The 24,506-nt window shown below is 42.9% G+C and overlaps 1 non-coding gene across 1 annotated transcript; it reads left to right on the top strand.

Moving 5' to 3' along the window:
• The first annotated feature begins 4,153 nt into the window (after positions 1-4,153).
• On the top strand, positions 4,154-4,228 carry trnaf-gaa (transfer RNA phenylalanine (anticodon GAA)). Its single transcript has one exon. It is a non-coding gene; the product is annotated as a tRNA-Phe (tRNA).
• The last annotated feature ends 20,278 nt before the right edge of the window (positions 4,229-24,506 follow it).

Genomic DNA, 24,506 nt, shown 5'->3' with positions numbered 1-24,506 from the left:
AGTCTAATGATGACCATTGTTGTTTAAAAAAAACACACCCTTGTTCACTAATGTCCTTTAGGGAAGGAAATCTGCCATCCTTACCTGCTCTAGCCTACATGTGGTTTACTCTTAAATGCCCTCTGAAAAAGGGCAATTGGAGGTGAGCAATAAATGCTGGCCTAGCCAGTGATGCTTACATCTTGTTAATGAATAGAAAAAACTGTTTGTGAGGGCTTACTGTGCATGCAGTGGTGGTCACATTTCCTATATTAAAACAACAACTATTTTTTCAAATGTACTACATTGGCTGTAAAGCACCTGGGACATCCTATGGTTGTGAAAGGTGCTATATAAATGTAAGTCTTTCTTTCAAGGCAAAGATTAGATTTAGGTTAGTCCTGAAGAAAGGCTTTAATGGCAGTGGGGATGCAGGTATAAATATGTTAGAAAATTTAATTCAATTTATCATGAAAAAGATATGTTGCTAACACCCAGCAGGTTAGTCAGCATCTGTGGGGAGAACAGATAATGTAATGTAATTAATGTAATGTAATGTGCCTTCTTCAAGACACATAAATGCAATCAGAAAGAAGGAGAGGGGAAAATGTATTTTATATAGATCTGATGCAGGGGACCACTTTCAAATTGTGCCCCAAAAGGACATGGAGTGGGTGAGGCAGCCATATGGCTCATCTGATGGAGTCAGCATGAGGCACAAGCACTTCTCTGGCTTGTGTTTTATTTAACTTTGATGTACAAACTGACAGCACAAACAGGGCAGGTATTGGACATTGGGACCTGCACAAAATTCCTCCTCTCAATGCCACCTCCTGCTGGCATGCACCGTTTTAATGGGGGAATGGGGAAATGCAGTGCACATTGTGAAGTTCAAATAAGGGCCACCTATTCTAGAAGGCAAAAAATGTTAACTGGGAGACACTCCAATAATGCCTTGGAGGTATTTGTAGTTGTGCTTTGAATGATTAAGTACTTTTGAAGTATAATCACTGCTGTAATGTGGGGAATGCAGCAGCCAATTTGCATATAGCAATGTCACACAAACAGCAAATGACCAGCTAATGTGTTTTTAATGACGTTGGTTGGGAGATAAACAATTAGTTAAAGATTAAATACCATTCTACCTGTCCCTTTAGGCTGCATTTTTTAAAGAAAGTAAAACTATTAATACCTCAATGCGTGATGAGGTCAGTAGGAGCAATGGAGTTCGTGCCTTAATGGAGCGCACTTGGCTGCATTGGCAAGACACACTCCATACCTCAAATGCGGTGTTCCCATTGAGCATACCTCTTACAAAAGATTAACAAAGTTGTTTAAAAATAAGCCCTTGAATTCCTAATGTGAAGGCCGTTATGTTATCTCAGTGTCAAGATATTAATATACTTAAAAGCAAACCAAGACTTAAAAGCTATTGAGTTCAATAATCCACGTGGGACTAATTTTAAAAATTTAGTATTAATGAGCCCTAATGAAAGTGGCCCAAGTTTACAGGACATCACTTTCTCTTAGAAATTAACACTGAAAAACATTATTTGTGTAAATTAAAGGACCAATGACAAAGGGACAAATTTTCATCTGGGCGCAGAGGTGTGTTTCGGTGCATGAATGGCCACATTTAGTTTTTTTGCTGGAGGAAATCTGATTTTTATATGCATTCTTGGCCCTGTGCCATTTTCCCCTGGCCTTTTTGTGAGTCAGGAATGCCTCATGTGTAAAACGCACACCTCCCCTCCCCACCCTGCCCCCCACCCCCCCCCGACCCACCATGGGGATGGAAATCATATTTCCTCCCACACACCATTTTCTTCTGCTAATGTGGCTATTATGAAGCCCATTAAAAACACACCAGGTTTGAGAATTTGTGAAGAAAGTGGGAAGCCTGCTGAGGATTCTGGAAAATTCTGAAAGATAAGTGAAAACTGTTTGCACACCTTCAAATGTTATTATTAGGTGGTGTATAAATATATACGTGCTTTTGATGCACAGATCATAGGGACCTGCCCTATGGTTAACCCTTACATTGACAGCCTTGTGTACTTGTTCACATACATTACTGTGCTTTTCTAATGGAGAAAGCACCATAATGCAGTTTAAAATGTTACAAAATGTCCTGTCAGCCTGTGTTGTCATATTTTCTACTGTGATTTAAATGGCTTTGGCTGTTAAAAATGTTTTTGACACTTGAAATTAAGTCTAAACTTGAAAAAAAATAACCAAATGCTTCCTTGTATTGATTGATGGGCATTCTGCTTTGAAATTGAAATAAGCACCTGCTGTTGTTTCCTTCCTAGAGAGCAGTCTACTGTTTGGACAGCTGTGACCATTATCAATGCTTGACTGAGTTTCAAGTGTCATGACTTTAAACACAGTAGATGTTCCATTCATCTGAGAATGAATGACAGTTTCACTAAGTTGAAATAACAGGTTGTCCCTTTGATCTGGTTTCTGGTTTGTTGACACAAGTATTATACCAAGTATTATACAAGTTTTTTTATCATACAGCAAGATGCATTTTTTTCTCAGGTCAATGATAGGAAGGCTTTTATAAGATGGTGAGAAGTTTATTTTTTCCCAAGGATGTGAAGCGTTTTTCCATTGATATTGCATGGAATCTGAGGACTGTACTGGGTTATTGGATACATGGGAAATATTGAGGTGATATGGGGCTGCATGGGCAATCTGAGACGACAATGGAATATACATAGTGGGGTATAAGGGTGGCATGGATGATCTGATTTGACATGGGGGGTGGTGGGGGTTGAGGCGTAGGGGACCTTTTAATGCTGTTGAGAGTGGGAAACTGTGTTGGAGAGCCGAGGCCGGCCTTCTAACTGGCTCACCTCTGCCCCCATACTCCTCACTCACTCCAGCGTGGCTCACAAATGGCACTCCAAACCTGACCCTGTGTGAAAAGACATGAATGGTGTGGTAAGTCACACATGGATCAGGTGTGCTGTTTGTGAGCCACAACAGTGTGCAGGCCAGGTTTTTCTGAGCCCAAGGGAAGATTTGGTCCACAGACTTAAATAATTTATCAATATTAATTGAATATTTAGATTTATTATACCATTGGACTGAAATCACTTGAAAAACTACAAAAATAGATTTTACCTTTGTCCACAAGTCAATAAAATCAATTACTTTTCATGTTTATGTCAGCAAGGAATCAAATAGTAAATGTCATGTCTAAAAAGATTAATAGTGACTATGCATTTGGGTCAACTGGTAAATTATACTCTGTCTAATAAATTAGATTTTTTTTTTTGCTATTATCCCTCAAGTGTATTTATATGACTTTAAATTGTCATAAAATGGATCACTTCAGATAAGTGAATCTTCAATGTCTTTTATTGAGGGTAGCTATGTTAACTGCCAAAAATTCTAATGAACTGAATAGGTTGGTGTGCTGATAAATTGAGATGATTAGTCGACCTTTAACTTTATATCAATTAGGATGTTTAATTGATTAAATAGTCTTATTAAATTGGCATTATCTTAAACCGCACTAACATGTTTAACATGTTGCTGTGTCATATATTTGTAATAAATGAAATAAAATCTAATCACCCTGACTGAATTTTATTGGACTGAAAAGGGAAGAAAATGGCAGCTGGAAATAGCTATATTTTATGGTTAGCGCATTTGTTTTTAAGTTCAGAAAAAGAAGTATACAGAAGTTACTTGTGATTTGATTTAACAGCCATGAGTATGTTTTCAGGAAACCATTGGATATATATGTGCAACAAAATAACTACCGTAAAAGTTGGATTTTATATACAAGGCATGTCACTGAATTATGAAATTTTTGAAATCTTTAGACTCATGCAATGAAATTCTAGCCTGTGCAAAAGTGGTTCTATTGTACTAGTCTTGCCAGTTATCACATAATTGTTACAAATATACTGCTGTCATAGAGATATATTATGAGAGATAAACTGATTTATCTTACTTTGGAATAAACAGCTTTGTTTTTGTTAAATGCATTTTTATTTAGCGTCCAATTTTATTATTTCTATATTAGATTTTGAATGCACGAAGCACCAAGAACAAAGAACTGGAGGAACAATTCACAGTTAATGAGGAAATCCAGCAGGGATTGTAGGAAATTGGTTATATTAGAACAAGCATACATCTTCAACCACAAATTAAGGTGGCCGAAATAGCTCAGTTGGGAGAGCGTTAGACTGAAGATCTAAAGGTCCCTGGTTCAATCCCAGGTTTAGAGGTGTCAGCTGTGGCTCAGTTCATAGCACCCTCGCCTTTGAATCAGAGGGTTGTGGGTTCATGTCCCACTCCCGGAAACCAAGAACTGTGATTGTACTCGAAAGAGTTGCAATCTGTGACTGTTGATAACTCAAAAGAGTTTCAACCACAAATTACCATGACTGGGGCAATCCACCTTGATGATCATGAGTAAAAGTCTAATAACAAGATAAGATTTTTAATTACTGGTAATTTTTAATTACGGGATAACAAGGTCACCCAGCATGCTCCATTTGTTTTTGCAAATAGCCACAAAATTGCAGGTGGTAACAATACTCTGTCAAAAGCTGTGGGCGTAATTTTATATGCACCTGGTGGGCATGTTTCCCGTGGGGGGCAACCCACCACTTCACACCCACCTTTGAGCTCACTCCCATAATATGAATGTTGAGCAGGTGCCAAAATCAGCAGCCCACCCACCATATTTAAATAAGTATTTAAGAGTCAATTAGGCTTGTTATCAAGCCAAATGACTCTGATAATACGCTGCCCACACCATAAAACGATTGGCGTGGGCAATAGGGTGGGAACGGGCAGCCTGATTTTTTCCCCTCAAATGGTTAAAGGGCAGGAAGGAAGGAGGGTGTCGCAATTTGGGGGATGCCCTTTGCTGATCATGGGCGACCCCTAAAGTCGAACCCCATCTTCCTTCCTACCCATTCCCACTCTTAAACTCATCCCCTCCTCCCCGCTCCTCTCCCCAACCTACCCCATCCTCCCATCCAAGACCCCAGGCTTACCTGCTCCGGGTATCTATCTTCTCCTTTTGCTACAGTCCCGGCAGTGGTCCCACTCCACCCCACCACTCCATTTTCATCACCTCCAGCATGATGATATCCATAAGCATATTTTTGCACCCCCTCCCACCCCCCACTTTAAGCATTACAAAGGGATCGTTCTCAAGATAACACTCTGGGTCAGCGTGGAGCATGTCGGCTCTATGCCAATGTTGCTTTGGGGGTGGGGTTGTGCTGTCTGCCCACCTCCCGCCACCCCCCACCCCGTATTATCCTGGCCTATATCATTCAAGACTAGCTGAATTCCAATGAAATGTACCTTCTAGAAAGAATAAATTCCTTGGTAACAGTTTATTGGATATTGGAGATAACTGCAGTCTGCTATTATAATATGTTGATGAGAAATAAACAGGGTGACCAAGTGGGGTAAACTGAGGTGAATAATTCTTTGGAAAATTTGTTCTGTTAAATGAAAACAAAAGAATTGTATTGACGCAAGAAAACCATAAAACCAAGAATAACTGAGAGCCCCAAGGAAGTACCTTGACACCAGTTCTTCTATTTTCCTCAATTGAAAATTCCTTTCCATTGTAGTGACAGGACCCCCAGCCATGTCCGTATCATTTATTTACATGTATGTTTTTAAGTTCAGAAACGGAAGTTACTTGCAATTCGAGTTGGTGCTTGCTGGTATTTGTTTTCAGAAAACCACTGAATATACAAGTGCAACAAACTGGAACATTTTAATTTTAAACTAACTGTCATAGAAGTTGGGTTTATATACATGTGCCATTGAATTATCACATTGTTGCTCTCCTCCTGGAAACATTAGGTTTCCCCTTGTATTCACCTTCCACCCCATCAGCTTCCCCATTTAACGGATCACCCTTCTCCATTTTCATCACCTCCAGCATGATGATATCCATAAACATATTTTTACACCCCCCCCCCACCCCCGACTTTAAACATTACAAAGGGATTGTTCTCAAGATAACACTCTGGTCCACTCCTCCAACACCAGCTCACTTTTTCACAGTATCGTGCAGATACAATGCTAGCTCTCCTGTTTCCTTCCTTCCTGCCTCCCAAGGCCCCAAACACTCCTTCCAAGTGAAACAGTGATTTACTTGCACTTCTCTAATTTAGCATACTGTATTCACTGCTCACAATGTGGTCTCCTCTACACTGGGGAGACCAAATGCAAATTAGGTGATAGCTTTTCTGAACAGCTTCATTCAGCCTGCAAGCATGACTCAGCTTGCATTTTAATCTCCTGTCCCACTTGCACTATGACCTCTTTGTCCATGTCCCCCACCATTGTTCCAAAGAAGCTGAAAGGAAGTGGGACGTCTCATATTTCAACTAGGCACTTTACAACTTTCCAGGCTCACCACTGAGTTCAGCAATTTTTTGTCATAACCACTGCTCCCCTTTTTTCAGACCACAGGTGCTGGTAATGATTCTGCTGTTGCCATTTACACATCCTCTAGACCCATTTTTTATTCCTTTATTTCTCCCATTACCACCCTCTTTTGCCTTGTACCATCATTCCTTTTGTTTTATGGTCATTTAATCTCTCCTGCCCTCCATCTTTCCCTCATAGACATTTCCTTTTGTCCATTTCTCCCCTCCCCATCTCCTGTATCGTTGCTCTATATTTGCTTAAAGCTGTTAAATCTTTAACATCTTCCAGTTCTGACAGAAGGTCGTTGAGCTGAAATAGTAACTCTGGGCTGGATTTACTGGACGCGATGGGAGCCTTACATTGCCTCATTTAGGAAATGCCCTTCGAATTAATTGCCTCTCAAGAACTTAATTGGACAACTGCAGACCTTCCCTTGGATTAAGGGCCCTGGGGATGGAAGTCCCACCTGCTGAGAGCTGCTGACCAATCAGAGGGTAGCAGCCCTATCGAATGGTAGCACCACCGGGGATGCAGTGGTTGCTAGTGGTATAACACCTACCTGAGGCTTAGGATCATCACTGGACCCCAGACCACAGGTGAGTGATGGCGGGAGGGGTGATGGACTGCTGGCAGCAAGGGCGGAGGAGTTGTGGCTCCTAGCACCCCTCCCCCCCCTCCCACTTTCCAAAGCAAGGTCCCTCGATCAGGAACTGAATGCCTTTGAATGAGGGACATAGCTGGGAGCCTGCAAGCAACCATGCACAGTTTGTCTTTCACACTCCCTGCATGGCAATCTTCCTGCCTGTCACTCGGTTAATACCAGCAGAGGGATAAGGCCCTTAAGTGGGCATTAATTGCAACTCAAATGGCAACAGGGTAGGAAGGCCATCCATGGGATTAATAAATAAATTCTGCCCTATTTTTCTATCTCTAGAGATGCTACTTAACCTCCACAGAGGTTGGTTCCCATCAAGCCATATGCCAAAAAGAGATGTTGCGCTCAGGAGACAAGGATACAAATTAGGAAAATAAAAGATAAAAACATTTGCAAGCATCCAAACAGACTGAAAATCAAGAGTTTCAAGTGAATACTCTCCTAGAAGTGGTTTATCTGTCTGATGTCACTTGGCAATCAGGAAGAAGGAAAACCAAAAAAAAGAATTTTGAATAAAATTGTATTCTAGAAACAACTTCAACAGCTTAGGTATTGACAAGAAATATAGCTTGAGATAAGCATATATAATATAGAAAACTTGAATGCAATGATTGCTTCATTCTGAAAGAATGATCAACCACCGATTAGATGAACATAAGGTTAAAATAATTGTTATGCAGCTATTCAGAATGATGAGCTAGAATGGAGAAGATAGACCTAATGAGACATGAAATGATGTGATATGATGTGAATTGAAAGAGTAAAGCTATATTTTGAGAAGTCTGGTGACATAGTGGTAATGTCACTGGACTAGTAATCCAGGGGCCCAGGCTAATGCTCCGGGGACATCGGTTCAAATTCCACCATTGGAGCTGGTGGAATTTAAATTCAATTGATTAAGAAAAAAATAAATCTGCAGTTGAAAGCTAGTCTTATTAATGGTGACCTTTGATTATCGTAAAGACCTGGTTCACTCATGTCCTTACCTGGCCTGACCTACATGTGACTCCCAAACCTCAACAATGCAGTTGATTCTTCACTGCCCTCAAGGGCATTTAGAGATGGGCAACAAATGCTGACCTTCCCAGCGATGCTGACATTGCATGAAAGAATAGAAATAGAAGGTCAACGAGGTACAATAATATAAACCAACTAGTGGCCTATGCAATGAAGAAAATGCTGAGCAATCAATCGGTTTGACACATGAAGCTTTATGAAAGTACCTGTGAACTGTATTATCAAATAAACTAATAATGACAATATAGAAATGTTATATGTCACTACTGAGGTACCAGGCATTGTGATTGACAGTGTACAAAATTAACAATGAGATCACAACATTGTTAGAAATAATCTCACGTAAAACTATGAATGAAGTGTGATACCATGATAATTGACCAACAAGATGGAACTAAGGACTTGAAATGATTGAAAACAAGTATGGTCGGATAGAACAAATACTGTACAGTACTTATTCAGAAATAACTATTAAAGTTCACTTATTTCTGGTCATATGTAGCAACTGTCAATCGAAGTGTGTGTTGGCTATGGGTTTCTTCCAGTCAAATTCATGCCTGATGAGTTTAATAGCCTTGCCCAGCAAAGAAAAGCTAATATGCGTCTTCACCATTGATCTTTTAATTCTTCTCATGCAGTTACCCAGCTGCTTAATCCTCACTACTTGTGAAGGAATGAAGATCCAGTTGCCAGAAATCAGAATGCTCCAGAGATAGCACTGTGCACTATTCATAAACTAGAGGTTTTTTTTTACTGTGACCTGACCATTCTTCTTGACTTACTGAATGAAAAGTACAGCAACCCTTCCAGGTCTTGAGGGTGGCTGAATAATCAAACTCTTTGCCAACCCTCTTCTGCACAGCTTACTAAAAAGCATCAAGTTAATTTAAGATGCTGCAGGCTTTACTATGAACTGTGAACACATATTTAATGTGGCAATTGAAGCAAGTCAGACATAGAATTTGATAGTCATGCAGTTGCACAGATATAATTAAGCAAACATGTCCTAAGGAATAAGTTTACAAAAAAGGGTGGGGTTGCAGTTTGTTGCACCAAATTTACATTGCAACCTTCCACTTAACAATTAGGGGCTTAAGAATCATCAGCGAGGACACATTTGTTTCAATTTTGTTTATAAGCTGTGGCTCAGTGGATAGCACTCTCACCTCTCAGTCACTAGGTTATGGGAAGTCCCAGTTTAATCATTGCTGTTAGTCCCTGAACTAATTACTACTTCCGTAAGATTTCCACTCAATCTTCAAATACAAATAGAGACTCACCATGGATTTCACTTAAGGTGTAAATGACAGAGTTAATTTACTTTATAGATGATCAACAAAATAATAGTCTAATTGAAATAATTTTGCAGGATTATCAATTAAACTCCTCAGAATGTATCATTACAAAACTGCACTACAAAAATTACGCCTTAGTAACATGTACTGAATATACTAGAGAGAAATTGGTGTACCGGGACAGAATAGACTTTGCAACTGGTGTGCGCATCTGAAGATGTCAGCTGGAGCCTCACTGAAATTTGGGCCTTGAGCTTCATCTGCATAAATTGAGCATTTTGATCCAGCTTGCCAGTCGGGGCCTTAGGAAATTCTTCCAGATCTAATGTCGAGCTGGCCTATAGGTAGTTCCTGCGATGGGGAGGCAAACTAAAAGGAGGAGGATGTGTGGGGTGACCCGGGGCTTTCAAGTGCCCAGATGATTGTTGTTCAGCCAGGAGGAGCACCTCACCTTTTTGTGAGCACCCTACAATGGTCTATATAAGGATCACTGGTTAGGCAGTTATAGACCAGAAGCAAGTGGAAAATTATGGAAAAAAAGAGAATACAAAGACTCTGTAGATACTAAGTTGGAACAATAATGACCATCGTTATCATAAAAATCAAATTGCTGCTATCTTGGTGCAATTGCTATTTTTTTATCAAGCCATTTATGCCAGACTAATGTAAAGTGCAGAGCAGACTTGTTTGCATAACTGATAATCTGACCACAACAAGAAATAATAAGGCTGGAGAGTGGAAAACAAATGCAAATTAATTCCTCTTCGTAAAAGCACTGAGAACAATAAATTGGGTTGTACTTGCAATCAAATAGGAAACAGCTGGATGCATTTAAAAACTACTTGTGCCAAAAATGTTGTAGTGACATCCCCTGGTGTAATATTAGTCATACTGGTCTAAAGGAGCAGATGCATTCTCTGCTGCGTTAGCTGATTTGAATTTGAGCAGCAGCTGCTGGGCTATCACAATTGATCTCAACACTCCTAGGCTGGGAAATCGGCCTGAAATCCTGCTCTTCATTGCTAGCAAGACCTTTCCAGCAGGAGTAAATATGTGAGGATATCTGCTGAGAATAGGATGGGGTGATTGTGACTCCGTCTATGACCAAGCATGCCTCTGATCCGACAGGGAAGAAACTAGTTACACCCATTTTATGGGTGAAAAATTAATGTTGGGGGTACCAATTTCATATCATGAGCCCTTGCAGCTAGTAGTAAACTGACTGCCAAGTTAAACATTGAAGCATAGAGGTGACCATTTTGAAACTGGCAATGGACATCTTCCATATGTTAATCAGGACCACACTCCCAATTCGACATGGAGATTGCCCCCATATATGATCACTCTGCTGCCTGAAGCAATGACTATTTATCAATGAGATGAAAATTGGCTAGGGCAGGCTCTACAATGGGTGGGTGATCTGCTCCATCAGATTGTCGACAGGGAGGTTAGGTTTGGTGCATTTGATACTTGCGTTGAACGCTCCCCTACCACCTCCCCCCACCACCACACACTCAAAACCAGTTAAAATTTCTCCTGCAATTAAACTGAAATAACATAACATCACTGTTAAAATAGTACACAGAGAAATTTTATACAATAATAAAACAAAATGCAACTGTCCAGCCTTGTGTAAAGCATATTCTCCTTCTTATAACAATGACTAGCTTTCAAAAGTACTTTATTGGCTAAAATCAGTTTGGAAAGTCCTAAGGTCATGAAAGATATATATGAATGCAAATTCTTTCTTTATTTGCTGCTGGAATACTAAAAGATGAAAATGCAATATCAAAAGAAGTTCTGGCAGTGTGTGATCCCAACAGCAGATGCAACTAAATGCTTGGTATAGATTTTCTGCTTACCTTCAGTATCCTCATTCATCACATAAAACCTTAGCCAGGGCCCATGGGGACAAGTAAGCAAAAATGAAAACGTAAAATACACATCAGGCTTTCAAGTGTCTCATACAGCAACAAAATAAAATGGGAACATGCCATGCCTTGTTCCTTAACCAGTCTATACATAAATGCTGCTAGAAAAGAACTGATTGTTTTTGAACAGTGATAAACCTGCTGCTATTCTGAGTCATGTTTTCTGTCCCTTGAAGCCCTAGTGCAGTATTCTGTAAATGCTTGTTTCAGTTTTCATTCTTTTGCAATCTATTCAGGTGTTATGTTTAATCTAGGTAGGATTTCACCCTTTTAAATGAAAAGCTGCATTGAACTAAAATAGATGCTTACTTTGGTGCCTCATGATCAGATGCTTATGCTAGGTTACACATGAATGTAATAGTAATGAAGTAAAAGTTCAAAGTCATTGATTATGTCAGTCTAAGCAATAGCAAAGGTTAAATTTAGCTTCAAATGTTCTGCCTAATAAATATATCTTAATGTCAAATTTAGATGAATGTAGTGAGTACAAACAGGCTAATGGTCTGTATACATTAAATTGATAAAATGGGTAATTATAATATTGAGATGTGAGAAGTGGAAAACATTTGATCAATCTTAATAAAGTTTGGCACTGAATTTGATGTAGCAAAATATAAACATGCAATAAATAGAGGTTCAATTACCAATGGTGGTAGTTTTTGAATGATCTATTTCAAAAGTCCAAAGAGAATCATAGCTCACAATTGGGACAAGTTAACTCAGTTGTGATCATTCATACACGAATCTACTAACCTTTTTGTTAGGGTAGAGATGAGAAATGATGAAGGCAAGAAGTCACTTGTGGAAGTGGTGTACAGGCACCCTAACAGTAACCACATGGTAGAACAGAGTATAAAGGGAGAGATAATGGGGGCTTGTCAGAAAGGGACGGTGATAATCATGGGGGGGTTTTAATCTACATATTGACTGGAAAAGTCAGTTGGGCAAAGGTAGCCCAGACAAGGAGTTGAAAGAATGTTTTCTGGATAGTTTCTTAGGTCAGCACATTCTGGGGCCAACCAGAGAGCAGGTTATACTAGGCCTGGTATTGGCAACGAGATAGGATTAATCAATGACTTCATCGTGAAGGCGCCCCTAGGTAACAGCGATCATAATATGATTGAATATTACATTCAGTTTGAGGGAGAGAAGTGTGTGTCCAAGATCAGTATTTTAAACTTAAATAAGGACAATTTTGAGGCCATGGAAGCAGAGCTAGCTAAAGTGAACTGGCAAATTAGGTTAAGGGATAGGTCAATAGAGATGTAGTGGCAGACATTTAAGGGGATATTTCAAAACACGCAGAATAGATACATTCCCATGAGAAAGAAAAATTCTGAGGGGAGCACCCACCATCCATGGTTAAAGAAAAAAGTTAAAGATAGTATTAGACTAAAAGAAAAATCATATAATTGCGCAAAAATGGGTGGTAGGTCAGAAGATTGGACAGAATATAAAAAATATCAAAGAATGACTAAAAGATTGGGTGGAATCATCCCAGATTTGCACTAAGCATGGTAGCAGGCGTGATAAAAGGTGTTTTACCTGTCGGTCCCAATGATGGGTTTTCATACCATATCACCCCCTTCCTGGCACATCCTGTTTCATTAATAATGTATTTACGGGAAACGTGCCGGATCGCTGGTGGGTGTTTCGGATTTGCCGGCCTCACCATGCTCTCAGCGCTTCCTGACTCCAGGCACCATATTTAAAGTGTACCAGAGCGCAGCGTACTTCATGCCTACAGACCAGGAGTGTTCCAAGCGACAGATGGCCCTGGAAGGAAAGGTGACAGCAGCCCCCAAATTTAGTCACGCCTCTCTGGGGTGCCTGCTGGATGTAGTGGAAGGCCATGGAGATGTTCTCTACCCCGCTTTGGCCACAGGAGGTCCACCAGAGTCACCAACCTGGCCTGGGTGGTGGTGGCAGCACCATTGGAGTACAAAGGCAGTCAACCATCCAGTGCAGGAAGAGGATGAATGCTCTCATGCATTCTACCAGAGTAAGTCAACCACCTCACCACTCTCAACTCATACACTCACAAACCCATCACACATCCAGCGGCAAACATACTTGTGAGAATCCTGCACTGCATCATCTCTCTCTCAATGCAACTGTGAGTGCTCTCTCTCCTGCTTTTGACTCTACTGCCATGCATTATTATCTCTACTTTGGTTCACAGGGAGCACTGCCAAGCGACCGACACCCTCAGCCAGCCAGTCCCTCAACTCCATCCAGGTCCTTGCCTCCAGCCAAGAGGACTCCTCCTCCATTGAAGAGCTGGAAATAAATAGCCTAGGAGACCCACCACAGTGCTTACCCACACTCTTCACCAGCGCAGAGGCACACAACTTGGTGGGTGCTAGATCTACAGCAGGCTCTGGTTCACAATCTGGTGGTCACCACACGGACATGTGTCGTCAGCAGGAGGAGGCAGGTTCAGCCGGGCACCCGGAAGACTGCTGGAGAAGGTTGAGGTCCAAGTCAGACGATAAGCCTCTGGATTCGGTCTTCCAATTCATCGTGGAGAGACTGCAGAAGGCAGGGAATCATCACGCAGAGCTGTTGGAAGCTCTCAACAGAGTGGCACGTGAGTCAGAGGAGTGCATCCCCCTGCTCTTTGATGAAGTGGTGCCCAAACGTACGCGTATGGAGGTCTCCATGGGAAGGATGGTGGACGCCATGGAGATCCTTGTCCTGCAGAATGTGAAGATGCACGCAGACCAGCACTCCATTGTGGTAGCCATGGGTGAGTTCCTGCAGTGGCAATGTGAGGGGGAAACAGGGCACCTATACATCCCTTCAGGTGTACCTACCCCTCAAGTGGGTCAGTCCCAGGGCCCTCGGGCACCTGAAGGGAGAAGGAGTGGCAGCTAGACACGCCTGGGTCATTCACTCAGGGATCTCAGAGGCTGTCCCCTTCCACTGAGTCTTCTTTGCCTGTGACCAACTCAACCTCGTCCTCTGTCACTGCAGAGGGAGCAGCTGGGCCATCGGAGGACAGCCAAAGCTGGGCCACAGGAGGAAAGCCAAAGCAAGCCTAGGACCACAAGGCCTCAGCTCTCCAGGAGTTCACACCAAAGTTATCAGAGGCAACAAGGCCAACCATTGCAGAGGCTGTCTCCACCCCTGCTGCAGATGTCAGGGCAGCACCTAGATGTGGTAGGCCTAGAAAAGTTAAGAAATTCTGTTCACAAGTGAACACATTTTGTCACTTTATAATCTGAAAACATATTCACGTTCATTGAATAATGTGTAATGTTGTCTTTCAGCTTAATTTACATACTTTGTGAGTCCTCCCCCTGCATCCCCCTGACTAGTAGTTCAACTGCATGCAGCCAGCCTACAAGTGATTCTCGAAGGAGAAGTGTGTGTGTGGTAGGGCCTTTCAGAGCCTTGTGCAAGCATTCTCCCACACACACGGAGCCTTCATCCATCACATTCAACTCAATGTCCAGAGCATTTTCAATGTTGTCTTCTGGGGTTCTCTTTCAGTTGGCCATCTGAGCTGATCTGTATCTCTGCCCACCCACAGATTACACTCCCATACAGCACCTGTGCCCATCCAACAGGAAGCTCCGCTCACTTTCAATTTGCACAGCATGGTAGTCGTTAAGTTTTTGATTAGTTGCCCCATCCTTTCCCCTCCCCCAGTCACCCATGTCCTTACCCCCATCACTGTAGATCCCCTGGTATCACCTTCCACCTCCCCACTGTTACCCTTCAAACCCTTGTCATTCCAGGATACCCAGGTGAATGTACACGTTCCCTACCTTCCTGAAAATACCATCCCTATCCACATTAACCTTGCCGACCTCCTCCATCACACCTCCAGGGTCTGTGTTTGTCTCCGTGTCCCCACCAACCACACTCGCCACACCTTCTACCGATACCAACACACCCTCCCATCCTTACAGCGGCCTTTGCATCCTCTCACAGAAGTCATTCCCTCCTACCACACCCACCCTGAGCTCCCTCCTCAGGAGGCATTCATTGACTCCACAGACCCTTCCCTTGTACAGTCACCTGGACATTCACCCCCGCCCCCTTCCTCCAGCCTTATTCCTTCTTCCTCCCTCTCCCGACACCTTCACCCCTCCGAACTCACTCCACCCCTCCAGATACCTTCTCCCCCTGTAAACTTGCTCCTTTGCCTGTACTCCCTGCTTGCCCAGGCACCCTCCTTCCCCCTGCCAACTTCATGGGCCCCTCCCCCCACCCCCACTAACACCTTTGTCTCACCCACTTCCAACCTCATCCCCACCAGTACATCTTCATCTCCCAATCACACCCAGACCTTCCTCTCCCCTGCCCCACCTATTCACCAATCATCTGTATCAGCCCATGGCAAAGTCCATGAAGGTCTGAAGCCTCAACGAAGTTGAAGCTGCTGCAGGGAGACCTCCCACCATTCAAGAGCAGCTTCACAGTGGAGCCATATGCATGGGGGTCCTCCAGGGTCCGGTAGCTGTAGGGCTCCAGCATCTTCTTCTCTTCAGATGTTTGTGACCTGAGGAAGGCCCTAAAGATAAGTCGCAACTTCTGCACATCATGCTTGTCCAGACATGTTCTGGGCCAGCGTGTCTTCCTGCCGGCATCACGGTAAATCGGGCATGGGGAGACGATTCCAGTCAGGCCTTGCATTGCATCCCATTAGCAGGATGCAAATCGGGTTCATTTTAGCCTTCAGCGGGTTTTGCGATCCATCATCACCATTGGATGATCCCGTTGTGATTTCATGCCAGAGTTAAACCGAATTCTGCCCCTCCTGCAGAATCCTCCCCACAACCCGCCACCCACTATGACGCCTGCCTCCAATGGGAGCGGATGATTCTGGCCTTAATGAGGAGGGAAAAATTAGAGTACAAGAGGAAGCTAGCTAGAAATATAAAGATGGATAGTCAGAGTTTCTATAGATATTTAAAAAAGAAGACTTAACAAAGTGAGCACTTGTCCTACAGAAACTGAGTCTGGGAATTAATAATGGAAAGTAAGAAGATGGCAGATGAATTGAACAGGTATTTTGTATCGGTCTTCACTATAGAGGATACAAGTAACATCCCAGCAATATCTGTAAATCAAGAATTTGAAGAAGTTAAGAGCTCAAGAAAATTACAATCACCAGGGAACAGGTAGAATCATAGAACCATAGAAAAGTTACAGCACAGAAGGAGGCCATTCAGCCCATCTTGTCCATACCAGCCCGAGGACACACAGGTGCCCTTTCTAATCCCACCTTCCTGCACCCAGCCCATAGCCCTGCAGCTTACAGCACTTAAGGCGCAGATCCAGATACTTTTTAAAAGAGTTGAGTTTCTGCCTCTACCACCAACTCGGGCAGCAACTTCCAGACACCCACTACCCTCAGCATAAAAAAGTTCTTCCTCATGTCCCCCCTACACCTCCTGCCACTTATCTTGAATCTATGTCCCCTGGTTCTAGAATTCTCCACCAAGGGAAACAATTTTATCCTGTCCACTCTATCTATTCCCCTCATAATTTTATACACCTGAGGTACTGAGAAAATTGTTAGAGCTGCGGGATGACAAGTCCCCAGCTCCTGATGGACTTCATCCTAGGGTCTTAAAAGAAGTGGCTAGTGAGATAGTGGGTGTGTTGGTTTTAATTTTCCAAAGTTTTCTAGATTTGGGGAAGGTTCCATTAGTTTGGAAAATAGTGAATGTAACTCCTTTATTCAAAAAAGGGAGGGAGAGAGAAAGGAGAAAACCACAGGTCAGTTAGCTTAACATCTGTCTTAGGGAAAATGGTGGAAGCTATTATTAAGAATGTTGTAGCAGGGCACTGGAGAAATTCAAGGTAGTCAGGTAGAGTCAACATGGTTTTCTGAAAGGGAAATCATGTTTAACTAATCTATTGGGGTTCTTTGAAGAAGTAACATGCGTTGTGGATATATGGGAACCAGTGGATTTACTATATTTACATTTCCAGAAAGCACAATCACAGAAATGTTACAGTGCAGAGGGAGGCTATTCGGCCCATCGAGTCTGCATTGGCTCTCTGAAAGAACATTCCACCTGGTTCCAATCCCCTGCCTTATCCCCATAACCTTGCACATTATTTCTTTCAGGGAGCAATCCAAGTCCCTTTTGAATACCTCGATCAAACCTGCCTTCGCTACCCTTTCAGGAAGTTCATTCCAGGCTCCAACCACTGTCCGGGTGAAAAAAATTTTCCTCACATCACATTCACTCCTTTTGCCAATTATTTTGAATCTGTGCCCTCTAGTTCTTGATGCTCTCATGAGTGGGAAAAGTTTCTCACTATTTACCTTGTCAAGGCCCCTCAGGTTCTTGAATGCCTCTATTGCCTCCTCAGTCCCCTTTTCTTCAAGGAAAAGTGTCCCAACTTCTCCAATCTACCCTCATAGCTATAGTTCTTTATCCCTGGAATCATTCTTGTGAATCTCCTCTGTACTCTCTCCAAAGCCTTCACATCCTTCCTCAAGTATGGCGCCCAGAACTGGATGCAGTACTCCAGATGAGGCCTAACTAGTGTCTTATACAAGTTCAACATGACCTCCTTAGCCTTGTACTCACTGACCCTATTTATAAATCCTAAGATACTATATGCTTTATTAACTGCTCTCTCAACATGCCCTGCCAGCTTTAATGACCTATGTACACATACACCGAGGTCCTTCTGTTCCTGCACCTCCTTTAGAGTCTCTCCCTTTATTTTGATAAGGTGCCAAATCAAAGGTTATTGCAGAAAATAACAGCTCATGGTGTAGGAAATAACATATTAAAATGGATAGAAGATTGGCTAGCTAACAGGCAACAGAGAGTGGGCATAAATGGGTCTTTTTCTGGTTGGCAAGATGTAATAAGTGGTGTGTCACAGGGATAATTGCTGGGGCCTCAACATTTTACAATTTATATAAATGACTTGGATGAAGGGACCAACAGTATGGTTGCTAAATTTGCCGATGACACAAAGATAAGTAGGAATGTAAGTTGTGAAGAGGACATAAGGAGGCTACAAAAGAATATAGATAAAGTGAGTAGGAAAATATCTGACAAATGGGATATAATGTGGGGAAATGTGAAATTGTCCTTTTTGGCCAAATAAATAAAAAAGAAACATATTATCTAAATGGTGAGAGATTGCAAAGCTCTGAGATGCAGAGGGATCTGGGTGTCCTTGTGTTTGAATCACAAAAGGCTGGTATGCAGGTACAGCAAATAATTAGCAAAGCTAATAGAATGTTATTGTTCATTGTGAGAGGAATTGAGTACAAAAGTAGGGAGATTATGCTTTAGTTATACAGGGCATTGGTAAGACCACATCTGGAATACAGTGTACAATATTAATCTCCTTACTTCAGGAAGGATCTAAGTGCACTGTAAGCAGTTCAAAAAGAAGGTCTACTGGACTAATACTTGGAATTGGAGGGTTGTTTTATGTGGAAAGGCTGGACAGGCTAGGCTTGTATCCACTGGAGTTTAGAAGAGTAAGAAGTGACTTGGTTGAAACATATAAGATCCAGGGGGGTCTTGACAGGGTCGATGTGGAAAAGATCTTTCCTTTTATGAGAGAATCTAGAATTAGGGGTCACTGTTTAAAAATAAGGGCTGCCCTTTTAAGACAGAGATGAGGAGAAATCTTTCTCTCAGGGTGTCATGAGTCTTTGGAACTCTCTTTCTCAAAAGGTGGTGGAAGCAGAGTCTTTGAATATTTTTTAAGGCAGAGGTAGATAGGTTATTGATAAGCAAGGAAGTGAAAGGTTATTGGGGGTAGGTGGGAATGTGGAGTTGAGGTTACAATGAGATCAGCCATGATCTTAGTGAATGGCGGAGCAGGCTCAAGGGACTGATTGGCCTACTCCTGCACCTAATTCGTATGTCCCTATGTTACCTCCCTTAGGTGATAAGTTAGTACTCCTCCATTTTAAACATCAGTTGGAAGAAGCATCATGGGTAGCAAGGCACAGAATGTACCCTGGGTGGAAGGATTTAACATGTATTATCAAGTGGTAACACCACTCCTGAACAAGTTGGTCCAGTCCTGAAGGGCAGGGCTGCCAGACTGGGTCAACGGCAAGTGGTCAGAGATCTAACAATAGGGTAAAAACTATTTAAAAACAAAAAGCGAAAAGCTACTGCGGATGCTGGAAATCCAAAACAAAAACAGAATTACCTGGAAAAACTCAGCAAGTCTGGCAGCATCGGCGGAGAAGAAATCAGTTCACGTTTCGAGCCTTCATGGCCCTTCGGCAGAACTGGAGCATAGTTAGAAGAAAGGAGAAATATAAATTGGTTTAAGGTGGGTGGGGGGGGTGGGGGGAAGAGACACATTGAGGGTGTGGTGTGATGATTGTGGAGATGAGCAGATAATCAAAAGATGTCACAGACAAAAGGGTCAAAGAGGTGTTGAAGGTGGTGGTCTTTGTCTGAGAAAAGTGCTAATTAAGAATGGAAGACAGGATATTCAAAGTACAGCTCTAGTGGGGGTGGGGTGGAAAGACTAGAGGTTTTAGTTTTAGATTTAAAAATAATGGAAATAGGTGGGGAAAGAAGAATCTATATAAATTATTGAAAAAAAAGTGGGGGGGGGGGGAAAGAAACGGGGTGGGGATGGGGGGAGGGGGAGTTTAAGATCTAAAGTTGTTAAATTCAATATTCAGCCCGGAGGGCTGTAAAGTGCCTAGTTGGAAGATGAGGTGCTGTTCCTTCAGTTTGCGTTGGGCTTCACTGGAACAATGCAGCAAGCCAAGGACAGACATGTTGGCAAGAGAACAGGGTGGAGTGTTAAAATGGCAAGCGACAGGGAGGTTTGGGTCTTTGTTGCGGACAGACTGCAGGTGTTCCGCAAAACGGTCGCCCAGTTTGCGTTTGGTCTCTCCAATGTAGAGGAGACCGCATTGGGAGCAATGAATGCAGTAGACTAAGTTAGGGGAAATGCAAGTGAAATGCTGCTTCACTTGAAAGGAGTGTTTGGGCCCTTGGACGGTGAGGAGAGAGGAAGTGAAGGGGCAGGTGTTGCATCTTCTGCGTGGGCATGGGGAGGTGCCATAAGTGGGGGTTGAGGAGTAGGGGGTGATGGAGGAGTGGACCAGGGTGTCCCGGAGGGAACGATCCCTACGGAATGCCGTCAAGGGGGGTGAAGGGTACAGCTCCTCACACCCCGCTTCCTGTAAAGACTCCATCCCATTCTCTCAGTTCCTTCGCCTCCGTCGCATCTGTTCTGATGATGCTACCTTCAAAAACAGCTCCTCTGACATGTCCTCCTTCTTCCTTAACCGAGGTTTTCCATCCACGGTCGTTGACAGGGCCCTCAACCGTGTCCGGCCCATATCCCGCGCATCCTCCCTCACGACTTCTCCTCCTTCCCAGAAACATGATAGGGTCCCCCTTGTCCTCACTTATCACCCCACCAGCCTCCACATTCAAAGGATCATCCTCCGCCATTTCCGCCAACTCCAGCATGATGCCACCACCAAACACATCTTCCCTTCACCCCCCTTGACGGCATTCCGTAGGGATCGTTCCCTCCGGGACACCCTGGTCCACTCCTCCATCACCCCCTACTCCTCAACCCCCACTTATGGCACCTCCCCATGCCCACGCAGAAGATGCAACACCTGCCCCTTCACTTCCTCTCTCCTCACCGTCCAAGGGCCCAAACACTCCTTTCAAGTGAAGCAGCATTTCACTTGCATTTCCCCTAACTTAGTCTACTGCATTCGTTGCTCCCAATGCGGTCTCCTCTACATTGGAGAGACCAAACGCAAACTGGGCGACCGTTTTGCGGAACACCTGCGGTCTGTCCGCAACAAAGACCCAAACCTCCCTGTCGCTTGCCATTTTAACACTCCACCCTGTTCTCTTGCCAACATGTCTGTCCTTGGCTTGCGGCATTGTTCCAGTGAAGCCCAACGCAAACTGGAGGAACAGCACCTCATCTTCCGACTAGGCACTTTACAGCCCTCCGGGCTGAATATTGAATTCAACAACTTTAGATCTTAAACTCCCCCTCCCCCCATCCCCACCCCGTTTCTCTCCCCCCCCCCCCCGCTTTTTTTTCAATAATTTATATAGATTCTTCTTTCCCCACCTATTTCCATTATTTTTAAATCTAAAACTAAAACCTCTAGTCTTTCCACCCCACCCCCACTAGAGCTGTACTTTGAATATCCTGTCTTCCATTCTTAATTAGCACTTTTCTCAGACAAAGACCACCACCTTCAACACCTCTTTGACCCTTTTGTCTGTGACATCTTTTGATTATCTGCTCATCTCCACAATCATCACACCACACCCTCAATGTGTCTCTTCCCCCCACCCCCCCCACCCACCTTAAACCAATTTATATTTCTCCTTTCTTCTAACTATGCTCCAGTTCTGCCGAAGGGCCATGAAGGCTCGAAACGTGAACTGATTTCTTCTCCGCCGATGCTGCCAGACTTGCTGAGTTTTTCCAGGTAATTCTGTTTTTGTTTTAAAAACTATTTAATCCTGTCCTCACCAATTTACATGTCACATCTGTCCATGACAATATTAGTTAGGAGTGACACTGCACATTCTTTATGGAGACAAAGTCCCATCTTCACACTGCTATGTAGCCATGTCACTGTTCCAAATGAGATAGATTCAGGACAGATATAGCAGCTCAAAACTGAGCATCCATGAGGCACTTAGGCCATCAGCAGCTGTAGAATTTTACTCCGCCATAATCTGTAACCTCAGGGCCTGACATATCCCCTCACTGTAGCATTACCATCAAGCCAGCAGCCCAGCTCTGGTTCAACCTGAGTGTGGTACAATATGCCAGGAGATGCACCTGATGTACCTAAAAATTAGGTCCCAACCTGGTGAAGCTAAAACATAGGTCTACATGCATGATAAACAGCCAAAGCCCCATGCGATAAACAGGGTTAAGTGATCCCATAACCAACAGATCAGATCAAATTTCTGCAGTCCTTCTCCATCCAGTTGTGAATGATGGTGGATAATTAAACAAGCAATAAGAAGTGGAGGCCCCCTGAACATCCCCAACCTCAATGATGATAGAGCCCAGCTTGTCAATACAAAAGACATGACTGAAACATTTGCAACCATCTTCAGCCAGAAATACCAAGCCTATGATCCAGCTTGGCCTACTCCTCTGTTCCCCACCATTACAGATGTCAGTCTTCAGCCAATTCAATTCCTCTCTCCATGTGATATCAAGAAACAAGTGAGTACAAAAGATACAGAAAAGGCTATGGGCCCTGATATCATCCTGACTTGTGATCCAAAATTAGTTGTGCCTTTAACCAAGCTGGTCCAGAACAATTATAGATTTGGGCATCTACTCAACAAAGTAGAAAATTGCCCAAGTATGTCCTACCCACAAAAAACTGGACAAACCTAATCCAGCTAATCACTGCCCTATTAGTTTACTCTCAATCATCAGCAGAGTAATAGAAGGTGCCATGACAGCACCAACAAGCAGCACTTACTCACCAATAACCTGTTTATTGGTGTTCAGTTTGGGTTCAACCAAGACCACTCAGCTCCTGACCTCATTACAGCCTTGGTCCAACCATGAATGAAAAAGCTGAATTCCAGAGGCGAGGTTGGATGTCCTTGACATCAAGACAGCATTTGATAGAGTATGGCATCAAGGAGTCCTAGCAAGATTGAAGTCAATGGGGACCATGGGAAAGCTCTTCACTGGTTTGAATTATATCTAGTACACAGGTTGTGGTTGTTGGAGGTCAATTGTCTCAGCCCCAGGTCATCATTGCAGAAGTTACTTGGGGCATTGTCCTATATCGTCTGATGTTTCATCAATGACCTTCACTCCCTCATAAGGTCAGAATGAGGATATTTGCTGATGATTGTAGTGTTTAATTCAATTCACCATTCCTCAGATGATAAAGTAGCCCATGCCTTTGCACAACCAGATCTGGATAACACTCAAGCTTGAGCTGACAAGTGGCAAGTAACAGTCATACTACGCAGGTGCCAGGCAATGAATATCACCAACAAGAGAGAGTCTAAACATTTTTCCCTGACACTCAAATGCCATTTTCATTGCAGAATCCTCCACCATAAACATTCTGGGTTGACCATTGACCAGGGATTTAAGTGATCCATAAATACTATGGCCACAAGAGCAGATTGAAGGTTGGGTATTCTGCAACAAGTGACTCAACTCCTCATCCCCAAAAGCTTTCCACCATCTAAAAACACACAAGTCAGGAGTGTGATGGAATACTCACAACTTGACTAGAACACTGGAGCTCCAAAACACTCAAGAAGCACTATGGTTGCAGTGTGTACTATCCAGAAGATGCACTGTAACAACGTGCCAAGGCTTCTTCAGCAGCACCTCTAAACCCATGACCATTCCCATCAAGGGCAGCAGAAGCATGGGAACCCCCTCACTAAGTCGCACATTGCCTTGACTTGGACATTTATTGCCTTTTCTGCATCATTGCTGTGTTAAAATTCTGAAAATCCCTTAACCTACCAGCATTGTGGAAGTCGTACTCCCACCAGGACTACAGCGGTTGAATAATACAGCCCCCCACCACCTTCAGGAGCAATTAGGGATGAGCAATGAATGCTGGTCTTGCCAACAACATTCAAATCCCAGAGATGAATAATAAAACATTTGGAAATTCCTAGCATTGGGGAGATATAGAAGATGTTTCATGAACATCTGCGAGGGAGAGTTAGAATTTGGATCAGCATCATTTGGAAAAAAACCTCACAAACAAAAATATTGCAAATGGCCAATGGTATTCCCATTTATGGATAGATCATATTTCACTGGTGACTATGATTTTTTTTGTGTATCACACTTAAACTCATATGTTAAATGATTTATTTTCATAATATAATTTTTATAATATTTAATTGCAACGATGGTTGAGACTGTTTAATGCAACCATTACATAAACTTTCTTCAACTTCTTGCATAGGCATTTTCCCCCTTTATAATTCCATTTAGCAATTCTGATGCACAGATTCATGTAAAAGGAGCTTGACGGCCAAATTCTTGGTACGTTTTTCTGTCCTGCAAAGCACTGCATCTGGAGAACTGTGTAATAAAGTCTACCCCATCTTTATATCTTTAATACCTAAAAAATGATTTTAATCAGGTTTATCAGATAGCTATGGAGAAGCTGCTTCATAAAATATATAGGGACAAGCGTAGATGCAAATAATATGCTGAGGGCAGCACAATCCTAGT

Source organism: Cetorhinus maximus, chromosome 12, assembly GCF_964194155.1.
Source record: "Cetorhinus maximus chromosome 12, sCetMax3.hap1.1, whole genome shotgun sequence".
NCBI lineage: Eukaryota > Metazoa > Chordata > Chondrichthyes > Lamniformes > Cetorhinidae > Cetorhinus > Cetorhinus maximus.
Note: the sequence above shows the minus strand (reverse complement) of the source record. Positions and strands in the feature narration are given on the sequence as shown.